Genomic DNA, 18,273 nt, shown 5'->3' on the forward strand with positions numbered 1-18,273 from the left:
AGTAGCATGTCTTTTTGTTTTCCTCTTTTTGTTCCCTCCCTCCCTGGAAACCGCCTGCTCCTCTGGGGCTGGGAGCAGGCCCGGGCCCTCCTCTCCCACTGCCTGCGGATCCCACAAGGCATGAGGCCCGGGGGCAGCAGCAGGGGTGCAGCCTCAGCTTTCCCATATTACTTCTCCCCCCCCCCCCCTCAGTCTCATATCTTTATAGAAAAGTTAAAAAGGTAAATACTAAACAAATATTATTGTACTCTCTCCCGCAAACAGTCCCTGATGGCGTTGTCTGACAAATCTTTGGACTGGATGTGCATTTCCCCTTACTCAGGGGTTAATATCCCGCCCGATTCTGTATAGCCTGTTCATTAGCAATTTACAGCACATTCAAGCTTCCAAGGATCCTTAGAAAACAGCTAGTCTTACTTACTTTTCCGATGAGGAAACGAAGACAGTAAGCATCTCAAACTTCCACCATTCTAACATTTCCGTACCATTTTTTTTAAATAGGAAGGACTGACTCATCATATTTTCCTATATTGTTGTTTTGTCATTACACGTGTGGTCTCACAACTTAACATTCCTCTATCCAGACTGTCACACGGTGCTCGTAAGCAAACGTGACTTTGGTGGGGATGTTTGGCATCCTTAGATGGAGGGCTGCGCTACTTCTTAGGTCTTAGGATAGGAGGTATAAAGCAATATGATCTGTCTGCCCTTTGAAAAGGCCTGTTTTAATGCTGGAAGAGTATCTTGCATTGACATGCTTTTTTAAGTAGTAAAGTATAGTAGTTAGCTTTGAAGATATATCCTCAGTGCACAAAGTTCAGTGAGGACCTCAAAAAAGTTCCAAGTGATAGCTTTAAAATCTTCTTTGTTTCTTTCTGCTTTTCTTTTCCTTTCTTTCTTTTTTTCATCTATTTATTATACTCAGTGGTGGGATTCCGCCGGATTACACCAGTTCAGTAGAACCGATACCTAAATTTTGGTTGAGTTTGGGGAAACGGTTGTTAAAATGGTACTTGTAATCAGGGTTCTCTCTAAGGTGGGTGCCTGGGCAGCCACCCAATGTGGAAATCACAAATTTACATTCTTTACTCTTTTTGACATTTATCTGCACGGCAGTGTACTCTAAGCGTCCATAGTAATGTTCATTCCGTCCATAGGTGAAAAAAATTGCAAGTGAGGATGCCAGTCAAGAAGCCACATGGAAATATCTGAAATAACAGTTTTGTTGTTTTCTGTCAGGTATTATTTAATATTTTTTCATTAATATTTTAAAACTCTTATAACAATCTAGCTTTGTGTACCTCTTTTCTCGTTCTTATTAAGTATTAGATGTATGAAATAATAAACTACCTTTCGGTATATTGTTTTTTTATACTTAAATGGTCCTTAGGGCGGAGAACTGGTTGTTAAATTATTTGAATTCCACCACTGATTATAATTTCTTTTTCCAGTTTTTTTAAAGATATAATTGATATACACTGTATAAGTTCAATGTGTAGAGCATAATATTTGACTTACATATATTTTAAAATGATTACTATAATAAGTAACACCCATTATCTTATATAGATAGAAAAAAAAGAAAAAACATGGTTTTTAAAAAAATTTTAATGTCGTTTCTAATAACCTTCAGCTCAGTTCTCTCTACTGGATTTTTTCTTCTATCTCCTGCACTTCTTTTGGAGAAGGGAACTTGCTCACCATGCCCTTGAAGGGCCCCTGTTCTCACTCCTCTCTGGGTCTGCATACACAATCATAAATGCTAATTTATTTACTGCTTCCTCTAAAGCCAGCAGGGTCCAAGTGCTTGGCGCACGTTTAAGCCCCAGGATTTATTCCTTGAAGGTAGGTACTATTTTGCTCCTCATTTTATGGATTTGGAATCATAGAGTGTAAATAACTTATCCGAGTGAAATACCTGCTCAGGGAAGGTGCAGATATTTCAGTACTTTCAGCCTTTTGTATAGAACATTTTCACCAGTGAAATAAGAGTTGGTTTTGCATCTCATTTGCATAGCCAACTTGTCGTTTGCTTTTCTGATGTTCTTTTTAATAAAAAAAAAGTCAAATGCTTTTTTTTAAATCACTTCATACTCATTTTGAAATATCCCCTAATTTTTGTGAGCCATATATATATATATATATATATATATATATATATATATATATAATGGCTTCATCTTAAAATGCAAACTGCTGCTTCTTTTTAAAAAAATTGTGGTAAAATCTATGTAACACATAGTCTTGTTATTCTTAACCAACACACTCTGCCCCTTTCTACCTACGCATCCTGCTTCCCTTGCCTGAAGAGCTAGTCTTCTTGGTTAGTCCCATTGACCTTGGAGATTGATTGGGTCACAGCTTGCTTGGCATACAAAGCCTTCCCTAATACTGTGCCTTTCTTCCAGTCTGGCTCCTCTTTATCTCCACTGTGCTCCTGTGAACCCTGGGCCAGTGACGATTAGGATGTTAATCTGTAGTTGCCTCCCGCGCCCACAACTGGACTGCAGCTGAGAGCAGTAGCCACAGGTCATCGTTATGGTCTGTTTTCACAAACATGCTCTATAAATGTTTATGGCATGAGGGGGAAGGGGCAGGGTAGGAGTTTTCTTTTCCAAAATTAAAAAAACAAATTTTCTTTTTCAAATGTGACCCTGGGTAAAATTTGTCACGGAAGACAGTTTCTCACAATAAGAAATTGAAAATGAACCTCTGATGAAACCCAGGGAAATGCTAATCAGGGTCACGTTCCACAAGGTCAGTTGCTTATATTTTCACTTTGTCAGATTTTATCTCTTGTGAAGCAAAAAAAAATCACTGGAGGCAAAAGAGAAAGGAAATGCTTTTGTTTTCAAACTGAAAACTAGTTTCCATGACCTCACGGGGAGGCAATCCCTCTTATTGGAGATGATATGTCCCCTATTAAAGTGGTGCATCTAATTTAGAGCTCACTAACTTGGGATGATTCATAGGACATCAGAGACTGTAATTTTAAAGACTGGAAAATGATGGCCATGAGGAATGCACACATAGAAATTGAGATTGTTGGGTCTGGAGCATAGAAAGGCAAAATGAGCTATGCCAACCGAGTCAACAAAAAGAAATACCATTCAACTGGTAGGCACCCACGTACTCTACAGGGGTGTCTGGAGCACCTACTAGTCCTCTGCTTGGGTGCTCCAGCCCCAGGCGGCACTTCCAGACCCAGTAGCAGCAGTTGCAGGGACATCATAGATTACAAAATACTATAGCGCTATCTCTCTGTAATTGTGCAAATCATAAGATTTGCTATTTGATTTTCCTTTCTGGTTTTAGCGTGACTTCCTATCCTTGAAATTCTCTAGGGTTGTGAACTTAATTGGAAATTGCCTACAAAAGTCAATCTTACTATTATAAGAAATAGCAAAGCCCCTTCCATTTTGAAGACATGCCTGCAAAATTAAAAAAAGAAAAAAATTCCAGATGTCTAGGATATTAAACTTCATAAGAGAGTGCTTAATTAGAAAGGAAGAAGAGCTGCATTTATAGAACAGACTAATATGATTATATTTTAACTGTTAAATAGATTAATTTTCAGGGTGGTCATTTTTTAATATGCATTTAATTGGCATTAAATTATATTAAGAATTTAATTTTAGCTCCTTTGACAAATTGGCCAATGCCCATTCACCCTTGGTAGACTAATAAGATTTCCACTCAGCCATGCTTTATATTAATCCTCATTGGAGAGAAAACATGAGTGGGCCAAGTGTAATTCTTTAGTGAGTTCAACAACCACAGTTTCTGGAATTGTTTTAAAAGAACGTGAGTATAGCCTAACCAGCTGGTGGTACAGTGGATAGAGCATCGGACTGGGATGCGAGGACCCAGGTTTGAAACCCTGAGGTTGCTGGCTTGAGCGCAGTCTCATTCGATTTAGCATGGGCTCACCAGCTTCAGCGCAGGGTTGCTAGCTTGAGCGTGGAATCATAGACATGACCCCCATGCTCACTGACTTGAACCCAAAGGTGGCTGGCTTGAAGCCCAAGGCTGCTGGCTTGAGCAAGGGGTCACTAACTCTGCGATAGCCCCCCCACCTCTGGTCAAGACACATAAGAGAAAGCAATCAATGAACAACTAAGGAGCTGCAATGAAGCATTGATGCTTCCCATCTCTCTCCCTTCCTGTTTGTCCCTATCTGTCCCTCTGTGTGTATCTCTCTCTATCACAAAAAAAGAAAAGAATGTGAGCATTATCATAAATTATTGGGTCTTCAGACCCAAATTCAAACAATGAAGCAAAACAGACCCTTCTTCCTATTCTGATTGCATCACTGGCATTACAAGTCAATGGAGGACTGGTGCTTAACTCTAAATTTCCTTCTGAGCTTTATCTTGGTCCTTGCTCCCTAATTTGGTCTCTCTCAGTCTTTTCTGCTTTCATTGGAGCCCATTTGTGTCTTTAGTTAACACAGACCTCGTGCAATGCAACAAAGTTTCCAGCCTCAGTAAAACCAATGGCTAAATCCATTTCAGTAGGTGTACAAAGAGGATGTTTAAACAGAAAAGACTGTTAGGAAATGGGCTCTGGAAGCTTCTCACTGGGGCGAGGGTTGCTCTGAGCCAGGGATTGCTGTGAGATGATGCAGCAGGCTTTGCCTGCGCTCTGCTAAAAAGCATAGGCAGGTAGCAGTGACCTGTTGTAACACTTCTTTATCACCTCTGGTCACAATTCAAGAATGCAGAGGTTAGGCTCTGAACCAATGCCCAGTGTCTTTTGTTGTTGTTGTTTTTAAATCCTCCTTATATACTCATAATCATTCTATTTACTTATGTCTTTGACCCACTGATAGACTGATTTCTTTTCTGTTGTTGTAAACACTGTATGGTAGGAATAATAGGTGAGGTAAAAATAGTGCTTCAAATCTTTCCTAATAAATCAACAGCTTTTGTGTCTTACAGAAATGCCACTTAGTCAAGTGATTCTGAGTCTAGACTAGCTATATTTGGGAGGGCCAGAGAAATATGAGACTTATAATCTAAATGCCCTATTTGAAATGGTACCAGGGACTTATTTTATAGTTTTTTGAAGAGTCTTTGAGAGTATTAAATATTTCTGCTTACTTTCAGTACAGTATTACAACTGTAAAATCTTAAAGTAAAAACTTTAATTTGACATGAGAGCCACTTGTCCAATTAAAAATAAATTCCTTCAAATTAGCCTTTAATTTTTTAAGGTATTTCTATTTTATCTAATGCAAAGTAGCAATAAGAACACGTATTACGTGTTCAATGAGAACAAACGGAGATCAACTATTGTTTTCTTCTCTCTCCCCTATCTGTATTTGTGATCCATGGGGTTAATGAATCTTATGATCTACTCTATATGATATAATTAACTTTCAGCTTATTCTATCACTGCAGACCACAGTTGGAAGAGTGTAATATACAAAACCTCACATAGCATGAGGTTTGGTTTGAGATGGGCTTTTAAAAATTATTGTTAGTAAAATGGATACTTTCTAACTTAAATGAAAGAATAATAATTGGAGAAATGGGGTTGAATGAGTTGGGGCATCTTATTTTTATTTCTGTATTTGAGTTCTGATGGTCTTTCCAGAGGCATGGCTATTGTATGTTTCTGACTTTATTTAGTAAAGGTTTACCTAGAAGCACTTCTTCCCAAGCATACTGATTAGTAAATATGGTCTGTGCCCATAAAAGACAAGTGGTGGCTGAAATCCTTATAGGAGTGTAATTGTTAAGCTGACACACAGAGCCATGTTCACTTTTTGTGATTAAGAGTTGATGAAATTCTGGTCTACATTAAGTGAAGATGTGCTTATCTTAAGTATCACATCAATAGCTCAATTGATACAATTGACTCTCTGTTTGCAATCATTATACTTTTTTCTTGATGTCTACTTATCTTAAATAAGACCATTTTCATGAAAGAACAAGGTAACACGTAATTGGGAAGAAATGACTGTTTGAAATATTATTATAGAATGGAATATATCATTTTATTTTGGCCATGTGACTGTGAAGCTATAATTCTTTTAAATAAAACATCCACTTCTTTCTATAAAATGTGATCTTCAGACCTGATTACAGTTTTTCCCTAAAAGGTAACACATGCAAGCAAATTTTATAGAGAAACTTTTAATGAAACATTATTATCACAGTGAAATTAAACCTATTTTTGGATAACTGAGATCATTTAGTGGTGCTAAATCATGGTAGGACAAGACACATTTCAGGAAAATTAAAGATGAATACAGTTCTGTATTGGGTACTGTGATCAGGATAAGCTTGAATACCATGCTGGCTAAGAAGAGAGAACAATGTCAAATGTCAAAACTTTCAAATCACTAAGCAGGATTCAATGGGCAGTTGTCTCTTGTATATAATGTAATTTACTTACTGTTTTGGAACAACTTCCAGAACTAGTGATTGACTGTACCCTCCGACATCTATATCTACACAGACTGAGATAAGGGTAAAGAATTAAACCCAATGCTTCAGAGTATAGGTAAAGTGATCCTCCAAGGAGGGGAGGCAGTAACTTCTTTCCTTCTTCTGTGGGTCATATTCCCAAAGATCTTCATAAGCAATGTGGTGAATAAAGCCCAGGATCTGGGCAGCTTAATTTGCCAGTGGTTTCCCAAGTAGACTGTACATCTGATATATGATAGTGATGGAGGATGAATTGATCCAAGGCTTAAGAGAGCAGGGAGTTTAAAGTAAGGGGATCAAAAGTAATTTTTCAGAAGAATTTTCAAGTGATCCAGAGAAAGCTTAGGCCCACTGAGGCAATGTTGAGCTAGCGGCCCTTTGGCAAGCATAATGTGCAAAAATGAAACTGTTCAGTGGCTTGTTTATAAAAAGTGACTATTGGTTTCTTAAGGATAGAACCGTCATTAGGGTGGTTATTATAGACTAGAAAGTATTGGAGGGAGAGAGGCAGTGGTTTGGAAAACAAGAACTAGACTGAAATGAATGTTTGAAGATAGGAGAGGCAGAAAAAAGAGAAATGGGAAAGGTACTACCCAGCTCATGATGGTCAAACAACTGATTTTAGGAAGAGGAAAAGAAAGAATCAGAATTATTAAAACTAAATGCAGCACTTGTCAGCCTTTGTGCAAATATTGATGTAAGAAGATGACGAAACGATCCTTTAAAATTCATGTGGTACCAAATCCTGTAAAAAATGTTTGAGAAGAAAAGGTCATTAGGACTCTCCCTTTAATGAGCATGTCAGATTATAAAATAATATTTACTGAGATCATTTTATGTAGCTTTAGATGCACAGAAGTTTTATTATTATATACTATTTTATTCTGAGGTGGGGAAGGAGGAGATATTTGTTTTATATTGATATTTTTACCTTTTAGAAATTTTAAGCAGTGGTTCTAATGAATTTTGTAGGTATAGATAAAACTAAGTGAAAGATTCTTGTTAAATAGAAAACTTGGTGATGGGACCATGCAACAAGAAAAAAAATACATAAAAGTAACAGAATAAGTGCTGGACAGAGAACAGCCACTAGTGGTTGATGGCATAGATCAATGGCTTCTGGAATTGCTATAAAAATGATAACATGAGAAATAATATGACAAAGATCAGATCTGAATTTAATGTAATTTTACTTGTGACAGTTACACTGTGTGCATAATTTTATTGTCTACACTGGGACACTTTTGAAAGTGAAAGGAGGTGCTATGAACAATCATGCCCGGAGGACAGATATAACCAGATTTTTCTAACCAAACCAGCAGTGGTCACCCTATGCTTAAGTCCAAATACCATAAAATGTATTCTATGTTTTCTAAGATGAATATCATTCCTGGACAACATTAGAGTGGTTCCTTTGTATTATCAGTAAACACACACACAGAAAAGGATCAGTTAAAGTAGTATGTGTGTGTGTGTATATATATATATATATATATATATATTTTTTTTTTTTTTTTTTTTTTTTTTTTGTATTTTTCTGAAGCTGGAAACGGGGAGAGACAGACAGACTCCCGCATGCGCCCGACTGGGATCCACCCAGCACGCCCACCATGGGCGACGCTCTGCCCACCAGGGGGCGATGCTCTGCCCCTCCGGGGCATCGCTCTGCCGAGACCAGAGCCACTCTAGCGCCTAGGGCAGAGGCCAAGGAGCCATCCCCAGCGCCTGGGCCATCTTTGCTCCAATGGAACCTTGGCTGCGGGAAGGGAAGAGAGAGACAGAGAGGAAGGAGGGGGAGGTGGAGAAGCAAATGGGTGCTTCTCCTATGTGCCCTGGCTGGGAATTGAACCTGGGTCCCCCGCACGCCAGGCCGACACTCTACCGCTGAGCCAACCAGCCAGGGACAAAGTAGTATATGTTTTAACTATATATTACAGTTAATATAGAAGTCACAAAAGACTTGGAGCGTTTCTGTCATAAGTCACTGCTAATTTCAGTTTCAACTTGCCCAATGTCAAAATAATCAACTCTTAATTTTGAAAGAAGGAAATCAGTGATGAGAGCAAGACCTCTGGAGCCAGATTGCTGGGACTGGAATCCTCGTTCTTCTACTAGCTGTAAGGACCTTGGTTGGGCCAGTTTTTTTAGCATCTCAGTGGCTCAGCTTCTTCACAGAGAATAATAGTGGGATCTGTCTCACAGACTGTGAGAATTAACCAACATCAATGTAAGTGAAGACTTAGAACGACGGTCCCATAGCGAGATCAATGTGAGAACTGATTCAGTAGTCCTCCTTAACCTACAAGGGATACACCCAGTGGATGCCTGAAATAGCGAATAGTACTGAACCCTACGTATTCTATCAACTTCCCTGTGCATACGTACCTCTGATGAAGCTGAACTTATAAATTAGGGTGGCGAGAGATTTAATCACACTACTCAAAGTAATGTGCTATTTAAAACTTATAACTATTTTACTTCTGGAATTTTTCATTTAATATTAAAATGGTGGAAAGTAAAACCATGGATAAGAAGGGCACTACTTATTCTTCTTTTGTTTTTATGACTCATTGTTCCTTTTTTGTGCATTCCTTTGAATCAGCATTTCCTGCCCTCTTTCCTCCCCCATCTCTCTGTTTCACCTCCGCAACATTAAAGTGGTTAAAACCTAAACTGAGTAATGAAAACAACTCTCACAGAAATACCTAGCATGGACTATCCTTTCTTTTCTTAAAAGATTTTACTTATTCATTTTAGAAGAAAGAGAAAGAGAGAGAAGGGGGGAGATGCAGGAAGCATCAACTCCCATATGTGCCTTGACCAGGTAAGCCCAGGTTTTCGAACCAGCAACCTCAGCATTCTAGGTCAACACTTTATCCACTTGGCCACCATAGGTCAGACCATGAAATATCCTTTCTGATCTTTTACAGAAAATATGGCCTATTTAATAGTTATCACTAATGAGAATTAGTATTTTTTGGAAACACGAAAACTGACTAGTGGAACAGCCATTCTTTTTTTGTTGTTGTTATTATTTTTATTTATTTATTCATTTTAGAGGAGATAGAGAGGGAGACAGAAAGAGACAGACAGAGAGAGAGAGAGAGAGAGAGAGAAAGAGAGAGAGAGAAGGGTGGGGAGGAGCAGGAAGCATCAACTCCCATATGTGCCTTGACTGGGCAAGCCCAAGGTTTTGAACTGGCGACCTCAGCATTCCAGGTCGATGCTTTACCCACTGCGCCACCACAGGTCAGGCTGAACAGCCATTCTTTAACATGGTAAAGTTGGGGAAACAGGTGAAAGACCTGAAAAATACTCTGTATAGATATAGGGGAAAACTGGGGTGGGACAGAGCAGAATTGAAAGTCCGGAAGAGAGATAAAGGAAAATCTAGAGAAGTAAAATGTCTCTGGAGAGATGGGCCAGAGGCAGATAAAAATGGGAATAAAAACTTGGCCAGCATTATGTACTGGGAAGAATGTATTAGAAATTATAGAGACATATTTGTGATTAAGATGAAGCTTTGATTTGCAATATGATGTTACCACCCTAGGGAAATAAAACTCAAACAGATTTGGTAAAAGAATGACTAAGTGGTGATCAATGTTCGACCTGCCTGTCCTACTGAATTAAGAATTAAGCAATGACAGGGATATAGGAATTTCCCAATATTTGTAATCTATTTATAACCTTCTTTCCATCATCCCAAAGATAATGGGACTTGAGACATCACAGACACAGGAACAGGCTGACTAGCCAATGTTTTTTAGCAATTTTGGTAAGTTCTTTAAAAGCTGGTGTGAAGGGTCTTTTCAGAGTTCAGTAGACTAAAACATTGAACACAGAGCTATGTACCCCGTACCAGCAGGACCAGACATCCCGCTCTCAGATTGTACTGCCCTAGAAGGAAGTGCATGAGCTCTGCCCCTTGGTTTACCTGTTAAGTCAAGAGGCTTCCAGGGTGGTTTCCCCAGGACGAGGCCTCAGCAGTTCAGTGTGGAGCTATATATACATTTTCTACTCTGATGGGCATTTTCCAAGTGCTTGTGTGTCCCTCCTTTGTGCTGTGTTAAATAGCAATTTTCCAAGTTTTGGTGGGAGGGTTGATAAAAAAAAAACAAAACCTAAAGCTAATGTACTCTTCTTCATACATGTCATTGCATGGAATTGTAGGTTTGCTAGAAATACTATTTAGAAGATTCAAAGTCAGGAATTTTTGCGAGAAACATACTAATTACATAAGATGTGAAGGGGAAAGGGGAGCTTAAAATCCACACAGTGTAAATAAGATTGTTGTTTTCTTCTCTGGTTTACGGCATATTCTGCTCAGTCTGTTGCTGGCTTGCCTTTTAATATTGCATCAAAGAGCAAGGGGAAGGGAGGGAAATGCAAATGATCTGGTTATACTTCTAGTTGGTTGGTCTAGTTAAAAATTAGTAGGTAGCCAGACCAGATAAAGAGGTTTTATGGCATTTGTGAATTTTTGTTTACTCTATATCTGTCTACTTATTTGCCTTGGAGAAATGAGAATTATGTTTTTTAATCAGGGAGGATCAAAGGCAAAATAGGAAATGATGATTTATTTATAGTAAGAGTCAGGTAAGGACATAGGGCTGCTTTAAATTAGTTTTAAAATAATGTGAAACTTACTGCCTTGTTAAATGGGTTTTATTATTGGAGTATTTGTTATCTTACTGATTGCACATATGACACTGTATAATGTAAGTTTGAATAAAATACAGGTTAAAATCAATTAGAATTTAATACCTAGCAGGCTTTTCCTTTTAAATGATTACTTTGTTTTTTTCTAACCTTCATTTCACCACTGATGCTTTATATATGATTTGAAGGTAGGCAAATTCAAATGTCCTGGTAGATAGAAAATTAGCTCTCACTCTAATCCTCTTAGATACAATTGATTACTAAAGTTTCAGGAAGCTTTATTTAAGAGTTGGTAGGCAAATTTGGAACAAATCAGATTTTCCAAAACATAAAGCTTAGAAACCAATAAGGAAATTCTAGCTCTCATGTAGAGCATCCTACCAGTCATTATTAAAAGCCTCAGTTTGGGTATAGTTTTTATTATTTTATACTTTTACTGAACTATATATAAAGTTGCAACTATGCCTTTCCTTTCTTTAATTCTCTCATTATTAAAATGTTACTAATTATTCTGCATAAAGCATAGTTGGTTAATTAAAAATATATATTTCTAGCTTGAGCTCTGCATCTGACATTTTTAAGAATACTTTTTTCTTTTTTTCCAGCTAAGAGGAAGTAAAATAGAGAGACAGACTCCCACATGTGCCCCGACTGCCCTGACTGGAATCCACCTGGTAACCCGTCTTGGGCTGATGCTCTGCCCATCTCGCTCTATGCTTGCAACTGAGCTATTTTTAGAGCCTAAGGCAGAGGCTCCACCAAGCCATCCTCCCCGCCAAGGGATGATGCACTCAAACCAATCGAGCCATGGCTGTGGGAGGAGAAGATAGAGAGAGAAGGGGGAGGGGGAGCTGTGGAGAAGCAGATGGTCGCTTCTCCTGTGTGCCCTGACTGGGAATTAAATGTGGAACATCCACATGTCAGGCTGATGATGCTCTACTACTGAGCCAACCAGCCAGGGCCATTTAAGAATTTTAAATAAGCCACAGATGCTTAGAGAACATCAGTCTTGAATGAAGGAACATCAGTCTTGAATGAAATCTACAACTCACATAAGGTGGGAAATATGGAAATTCCAAGAATGAGAAAGGAAAGTAAAAAGTAACTAAAATTTGAGCACTCTTGCAGAATACTATGTGACCTTGAAAAAAATGAAACAGATTAAATTAAAAATACAACAGAGAAAAACTAAGTTTCCTGGGGGGGAGGGGAATCAGACTAAATTCCATCTAGGAGTTTCTGCCTTCCACTGTGTTTAAAGGCATAGAGACTTGCAGTCAAAATTTTGGTCACAGGTAGTTGATTATTTTCTCAAAAAAGGCTTCATTTGTATTGTAATGAGACCTTGTTTGGTTCAAGAAGGGTATGCTAATTGTTGGCTATTTTATGGGAGAGGAATATAAAAATATAGTCAAGAATTTTAGGGGTTTATGGGGTTCAAACAAAGCATTCACTATACTGAAAAGTGATGTGAATCCTTTCTGAAATGGATTTTTATCCTAACTATGTACACCTAAGTAAATTCAAACCAACCAACCAACTAACCAACCAAAAAACCTGCTTTGGAGAACTACAGTGAATAGATAAGTTTTCTTTTTTTTTTTTTTTTTTTATCCCCTTACAAACATTGGGCAACTTTAAAAATTTGATGGCTATAAATTTGCAAGTATGATTTTTTTTCATTTTCCAAGTAAAAAATTTTTTACAGTTTTTTATACAGCGACTGAAAGCAACAGTAGTCTAATTCAGAGGAGAACTTTCAGGGCCAAGATCCTCTTATCCTAAAAATAAGGCTCTAATCCTTCTTACCCCACCAAGAAATTATTAGAGGCCACGGGAGAAACAAAGTCTGAATTCAGCAAGTGCAAGGCACAGCTATATCATATAATGAGCATACAGTAAAATGTTGAAAGTTAAGTACACAACTTCTATAACATTGTTTTAGAAAATAATTTTTAAAACTAGTAAAACCTTGCCTTGGCCGGTTGGCTCAGTGGTAGAGCGTCGGCCTGGCGTGCAGAAGTCCCAGGTTCGATTCCCGGCCAGGGCACACAGGAGAAGCGCCCATCTGCTTCTCCACCCCTCCCCCTCTCCTTCCTCTCTGTCTCTCTCTTCCCCTCCCGCAGCCAAGGTTCCATTGGAGCAAAGATGGCTCGGGCGCTGGGGATGGCTCCTTGGCCTCTGCCCCAGGCGCTGGAGTGGCTCTGGTCGCAAAAGAGCGACGCCCCTGAGGGGCAGAGCATCGCCCCCTGGTGGGCAGAGCGTCGCCCCCTGGTGGGCGTGCCGGGTGGATCTCTGTCGGGCACATGCGGGAGTCTGTCTGACTGTCTCTCCCCGTTTCCAGCTTCAGAAAAATGCAAAAACAAACAAACAAACAAAAAATTAAAAACAAAAAAACTAGTAAAACCTTATTTTCTACTGGCACTTCTGTTGTTTTTGTAGCCCACTCAAAACACTTTCTAAAGTCATGTGCAGTTCCTCAGCAGTATAAAAGATGCGTGACTAGAAAAAGGGATTCATTTGATAAAGCAACAATTAGAGTTGATTCCAAATTTATTATCTAAAGCTTATCCCAATTTACTTTAAACCTCTCTCCCTTTAGAACTTTCCCTTTAAAACCTCTCTCACTCTTCCTATTAATTGACATTCTAATCTTTAATTCATATGAAGGGATTTATTACAGTTAGTCTGGGTCAGGGACTCAATCTCTTCCAAAGGATACAACGCTGAAATGGGCCTTGTCCTTCCCCGGATTCTTTTCACATGACTGATTTCACGAGGGTGTAATTTAGAGTAAACACATTGTTTAGGTACTATATATTTGTGTCAGGGGCCCTTAGAAAATAAATTCATGAGGTTATAACTAATGTCTGTCTGTCTACAACAACCCTTTTAGCCCCAAGTTAAATTGCAAAATTTAAAACACATGTAGACATACCGGAAAGAGTGCATATAGTGTAAGATTTCATTCACATACTGTACAAAAATAGGTAAAACTCGTCTACGGCATCAGAGTCCAAGATAGAGGTGCCCCTGGGAGTGAGAGTGGGGGTGGAGTGCGGAAGGAACCCAGGCTCTGACCAAGTTCTATTACCCTACTTCCCCATGTACAAGACACACCCTTTTTCGAAAAATTTGGGGTCTAAAAACTGGGTGCGTCTTATACAGTGGTTGCAGATTTTTTTACTTGCATTTACTGCTTTTTCATGAGGATGAGGAGTTATATGATTATTTTATTTATTTAGTGACAGAGACAGAGAGAGAGACAAAGACAGGGACAGATAGGGACAAACAGGAAGGGAGAGAGATGAGAAGCATCAATTCTTCATTGCAGTTCCTTAGTTGTTCATTGATTGTTTTCTCATATGTGCCTTGACCGGGGGCTACAGCAGACTGAGTGACCTCTTACTCAAGCCAGAGACCTTGGGTCCAAGTTGATGAGCTTTGCTCAAACCAGATGAGCCCGCGCTCAAGCCGGCGACCTCGGGTTCTCAAAACTGGGTCATATGCGTCCCAGTCCAACGCTCTATCCACTGCACCACTGCCTGGTCAGGCTGTATGAATTTTATGATGAATAAAACTTGAGTTCAACAATTTTATGTAATACATTTTTTCCCCAAAATTTTGAGCCCCCAAATTAAGGTGGATCTTAATACATTGGGAATGTCATGAAGGCTCAGCTTCCTCATCTGTGTAGTCGTGTGTATAGAGTTCTTGGCATGCTATGTGGTATATAGTAAGGGTTTAATAAGCAGTAGGTACTAATGATAGCCAATGGTCTATTGAGAGTCCCACAGGTTTCTCAAAATTAAGAGGTCCACTTTGACTTTGTTATCTTCCTTTACCATTATCAACCTATTATCTGGTAACATGGAATTATTCCCCTTTTCTCTCCTGCTCTCAGTTACTCACCAAGTGTGTTGGTTAGCTTTTCAGAGCACATCAGTCCCATTCATCCCCACGGCACGACTCAAGCCATCAGCCTTCCTCACTTCTCTTCCTTCAAGCGCCTCCCAGCTGCTTGCTCTGCTTCTACCGCCCAAGCCCCCCACCCCAATTCCTCATGATTCAGACAGCAGTTTTTCTGAAAGGGAGATCAGTCATGCCCCATATATAATAGTATGCCTTTCCTGAAATGCTGCAATGCTTTTCTATTTTTCTTAGGATAAACTCCATGTGCTTAATATTTAAACTATCTTATGAGCCTTACAAGGCCTAATCTGCCTCTACTTCCCTCTCTAGACTCACCTCTTGCTATTTCTTCCCTATAGCCTATATGGCAGAAGGGTTTAATTTCGTTCCATGTGTCTTCCGTGTGCTACGTGATCCTCTTCAACCCACACGGTGTATCCCTTCTGTTAGAGCTCTGTCTGTACCTCTGCCTCCCCCACTGTGGTGGGCTGAGTTGTGTTCCCCCAAATTTATATGTTAAAGTTATAATACTTCAGGATGTGACTATATTTGGAGAAGGGCTGATTAAAGAGGTGCTTGAGTTAAAATGGGATCATCAGAGCGGGCCCTACTACAGTCGAATTGATATGGGAAGAGGAGGACGTTAGGTAACGTGCTGGCACAGAGGGAAGACCAGGTGCAGACAGACTGACGAGGCAACCATCTTCCAGCCAGGCAGAGTCTTCAGAATGAAGCCAACACTGCTGACACTTTAATCTCAGATTTGCAACCTCTGGAACCGAGAGGAAATACATTTCTTTTTAAGCTATTCCCTGATGGTATATCATAGTCACAACCCTAGTGTAAGGCCAGTGCCGTGGCCGTTCAGGTTCCCATTGGATTCAGGCAGATGGTCAAGTAATTGTAGAGCCAAAAAATGGTGGGCCATTCTGTTTATTAAAGTCTCGCAATGGCGGACAGCAAATAGGCAGGGAAAACAGCTTCTCTCTCGTTCTCTCTCAACTCCCAAGCATAACAGAGCTGGGGTGGGGGGGGACCCCTTCTCTGGCAAACAATGACCCCTCCCAATGGCGGCAGGTGTCCTCAGTCTATAACCTGCCGCCCGGAAGGCAAGCACCAATCAGGCCAAGTGCAAGGCGAGCAAGCATTTCTACAGTGAACTTATTCCATTCTTCAGGAAGTGAGCTTAGAAGTCAGTTCATCTTTTCTAGCTTAGACCAGGTGACTTTTCGTATGACATCAAAGATGCAATGACCATTCACTGTGAGCCAGGCCCTGCTCACAGTGTTTTGTCTGTGTCATCCATTAATTCTCAAATTCTGTTTAATTCTCAAAACACCTTTATGATGGAGAGGTAGTTTCATCATACTAAATTTACTGATAAGAAAACTAGGGGAAAAAGAGATTGCCAACCAATGTGACTGTGTACAAATGACCAAGTCTCCTTCCTCAGATCTTCTTTGTCAAAGTAAAATCTTTTTATACAAGGATTAGAGTTTGACTCCAGACTAGCTTTATTTATCTTATCATAGCATTCATCTAATGTTATTGCAAATACTTGTTGCATTTTCTTCTCCAGGGGCACAAAGTCTGTCTGTATTTTTTCCACCCCTCGATCGGCCAGTTTCCGGCACAGTGTGTGGCTCACAAATATTTGGTGGATGCTCCTGGCTCTGCTGCTGAGGCAAATGAACTACCATAAACAACCCTGCCGAGACTGCCGGGGGGGGGGGGGGAGTGGTGCTTTCTAAGGGGAGGGGATAAGAGAGCAGACACGTGGCTGATGGGGTGTAAGTGAGCATGGTGTCCCTTAGGGCCCCCTCTGCTTTCCCCAGTGTTTGCACTTCTGTTTACTTGGTGTAGGAAGTAAAGTATAAAAGCAGACCAGTAATTAATCAAGAAATCATATATAACCCATCTGTATCCCTACATCTGGTTGGTCCTTTGTTGACTATTTTGTTTTATCAAAACATGAAATGAAAACAGGGTTTGTTTGTTTGCTTGTTTGTTTTCTTTTGATAGAGGGTCAGGAAGAGAGAGACAGGAACCTCCAGCTGCTCCTGTATGTGTCCTGACCAGGAAATCCACCCAGCAACCTCTGCGGTCCAGGACAACGCTCCAATGAACTGATCTATCCAGCCAGGCTTTATTTCTTTTATTTATTGATTGGTTTTTAGTAAGAAGGAGAGAGGAAGGGAGAGACAGAGAAGGGAAGCATTCATTTGTTGATCGACTCAGTCATGCATTCATTGTTTTTTTTCCTGTTTTTTTTCCCTGACTGGGGATTGAACCTCCAACCTTCTTGTCTGGGGTGGATGCTCTAACCGACTGAGCTAACTAGCCAGGGCCAAAAAGACAGTTTCTTTATCAGAAATTTAGGAATGGATGATAAAATCTAATTCTACTTAATTTAATTTGTACATGAGAAAAGTCCTCATAGAATAAGACAGTCATTCTAGTGAAGGACAAATAGCTCAATTATTGAATTACTTTCATGTTAACAAAACAATGCAAGTTGGCACATTTTTCTAGAATTTCACAGGTACTTCCTACAGTTCAAGGTCCATTACCACTGGCACTCTGGGTCACCTCCAGATTCTAGGCACCCAGTGAAAGTTGGCCAGGCTAGTTCAGAATTACAATTTAAATTTAGAGAAGTTTTTAATTCACTCAGTGTTTTGGTGAGTATTGATTAAGTACTTAGGGTGTGCCAGACGTCAGGCACATGAAGGTAATAAGACTGTCTCTGACCTCAAAGAGTTTCCTGTCTGGTGGAAGAGACAGACGTGACAGCAGAGACACGAAGGGGCCAGGATGGAAACGTGTTGAGGATCAAGGGCACAAAGGAGGCAGTAGCTCTTCCTGCCCGGGGAGACAGAGCTTTATAGGCACGGTAGCCTTTAGACTGGGTTCTGAGGGAGAAGCCCTTGAAACACATATAGGTCCTCTTAAAAATAAGACCCAGCCTGACCTGTGGTGGCGCAGTGGGATAAAGCATAGATTTGGAACACTGAAGGTCGCTGGTTCGAAACCCCAGGCTTGCCTGGTCAAGGCACATATGGGAGTTGATGCTTCCTGCTCTTCCCCCTTCTCTCTCTCTCTCTCTCTCTCTCTCTCTTTCCCTCTCCTCTCTGAAAATTGAATAAAGTCTTAAAAAAAAAAAAGAAATTATAAATGAAAATAAATAAATAAATAAAACCCAATTTCAGACAAGCCTTTTGGCACATGACATAAAGCTTTTCTAAGTATAGGGTATTCATCAATA

At 39.8% G+C, this 18,273-nt stretch overlaps 1 protein-coding gene and 1 pseudogene across 5 annotated transcripts in view; one reads left to right on the plus strand and one right to left on the minus strand.

Moving 5' to 3' along the window:
• Positions 1-18,273, plus strand: part of ARHGAP28 (Rho GTPase activating protein 28) — a 240,942-nt gene that overhangs the window by 21,051 nt on the left and 201,618 nt on the right. The gene's annotated exons all lie outside the window — the stretch shown is intronic.
• LOC136383451 (interferon-inducible double-stranded RNA-dependent protein kinase activator A-like) overlaps positions 1-18,273 on the minus strand; it is a 55,807-nt pseudogene that overhangs the window by 11,672 nt on the left and 25,862 nt on the right.

This window comes from Saccopteryx leptura, chromosome 11 (genome assembly GCF_036850995.1).
Source record: "Saccopteryx leptura isolate mSacLep1 chromosome 11, mSacLep1_pri_phased_curated, whole genome shotgun sequence".
NCBI classification, from domain to species: Eukaryota; Metazoa; Chordata; class Mammalia; order Chiroptera; family Emballonuridae; genus Saccopteryx; species Saccopteryx leptura.